Source organism: Dioscorea cayenensis, unplaced genomic scaffold (assembly GCF_009730915.1).
Source record: "Dioscorea cayenensis subsp. rotundata cultivar TDr96_F1 unplaced genomic scaffold, TDr96_F1_v2_PseudoChromosome.rev07_lg8_w22 25.fasta BLBR01000515.1, whole genome shotgun sequence".
NCBI lineage: Eukaryota > Viridiplantae > Streptophyta > Magnoliopsida > Dioscoreales > Dioscoreaceae > Dioscorea > Dioscorea cayenensis.
This window is the reverse complement of record NW_024086906.1, coordinates 45,294-47,311: the sequence shown is the minus strand read 5'-3', so window position 1 is coordinate 47,311 and position 2,018 is coordinate 45,294. Positions and strand designations below refer to the sequence as shown.

The 2,018-nt window shown below is 33.5% G+C and overlaps 1 pseudogene; it reads left to right on the top strand.

The window, feature by feature from the left end:
* Nucleotides 1-131: 131 nt before the first annotated feature.
* On the top strand, nucleotides 132-928 carry LOC120254585 (annotated as a pseudogene).
* The last annotated feature ends 1,090 nt before the right edge of the window (nucleotides 929-2,018 follow it).

The window sequence follows — 2,018 nt, the reverse complement described above, 5'->3', positions numbered from 1 at the left end:
TCAGTTACGTATTGCTAATAAATTAACAAATCAACCATTCCCCACCTTACTTTATATATATATATATATATATATATACTCCAATATCATTTTCCTTTATATATATATCTAGAGAGAGAGAGAGATAACAATCTTTCTCTCCATTACTCTCTTTCCCTTTTAATTAGAACATAGAGACCACCACCACCACCACCACCATCATCCAGTACCATCCACCATGAAATCATCTCAATCTCCATCATCACTCCTCCATCTTCTCCTTCTTCTCTTCCTAATCTTCTCCATATCCACCATTAATGCCATCAAACACCCATCATCATCATCATCATCATCATCATCATCATGCAAAGACACAGAGTTCATCCGCAAGTCATGCAGTACCACACGTTACCCAGATCTCTGCATGCAATGCCTCTCCACCTTCGCCTCCACCGTCCACCACAGCCACCGACAGCTGGCCAACGCCGCTCTCTCCGTCAGCTCCGACCGTGCCCACGCCGTCTCCTCCTTCATCTCCTCCACCAACCTTCCTTCCCACCAATCCGGCGCCATTAAAGACTGCATTGAAACCCCTAGCCGACAGTGTTGACAGGCTACGTAGCTCTATGAAAGAGATGAGCCATATGGGCCGAGCTGGAAGCCAAGCCTTTAGCTGGCACCTTAGTAACGTTCAGACTTGGGTTAGTGCTGCTCTCACTGATGAGAACACTTGTCTTGATGAATTACCTCGCCGAGCCGCCGCCGATGAAACCGGCTTCCGAGCCGCTGTTAGGAAGAAGGTTGTTGAAGTGGCTCAAGTCACTAGTAATGCTCTCGCTCTTGTTAATAGGATTCAGACTTAGATTATTATTATTATTTATTTCTATTATTATTGTTATTGTTATTATTATTATTATTATTATTATTATTATATGTATGATTAGAATGAGATTATGATGTTGTTTTGTTGTTTGTGAGCGTATTTGTGTAGTTAATCATGGAATGAGATTATGAGATTGTATGGATGATGTATATTCGGGACAAGGTTTTGGCAAAGTTGATCAGTTGTTGTTGTTTTTTTTTAAATAAAAAATAAAAAATCTTGTAGTCACTAAATTAATGAGTTAGGTTGTTGTTGTGAAGAGGAACCAAATTGCTTTTGGTTTAGCACTATTGTCCTATTAGATAAGGTTTGGTTTGCAAAAGTTTTATTGCAATGGTTTAAAACAAATCGCACTTAATGGTGCCAACCGTTTAAGGGAGTAGATTTGTAATCTAATTTTTATATCAGTCTTGAGAGCATATGTAAAAACTACTATTATTTTTATGGTTTATGCATGTACCCTTAGTAATATATGTTCTTGTCATATTTGCTAATATATATATATATATATATATATTATAAAAAATTCATCTAATTAAATCTAATAGATTAATTAGTATGTATCAAAACTCACCCGTTAGAATAATTTATATCCTCACATTAATTAATTTTAAAAAAATAAATATAAATATACTAACTTAGGTTTTTCTTTTTATCAATTTAAATTTTTGGTTGAATTAAACCTATATAATATATTTGGTTGGGATATTAACCTATAATAATTATACAAAATATATTGTGTTCTTACAAAATATATTGTGTTCTTACATAATTTGCATCATTGTTTATGCAGATATCTTTATCTTTGTGCACTTAAGTCAAGGTGATTTAAATTTAAACATCAACATATGCTGCTACTCTAGTGTTAATTTTTTTTTTTTTTAGATACTATTACTTTCAATAATTCACACCTTGGGTAAGATTAGATTCATTTTTAAAACAATATCTATTACATAGAAATAATATATACCATTTATTAAATGATAAATATAAAGATGATGTGCTTTGATAATGGAAGCAAAAGTGTGATGTTTTGAAGCATGGCCCCAATATTATTGTGGATGTGTCACGTGCAACTCTGGGTCCACATTGCTAATTAAACTAATCTTGCCACAATAATATAAGTACTCAAAAGTGAAAACTATTGAATATATAT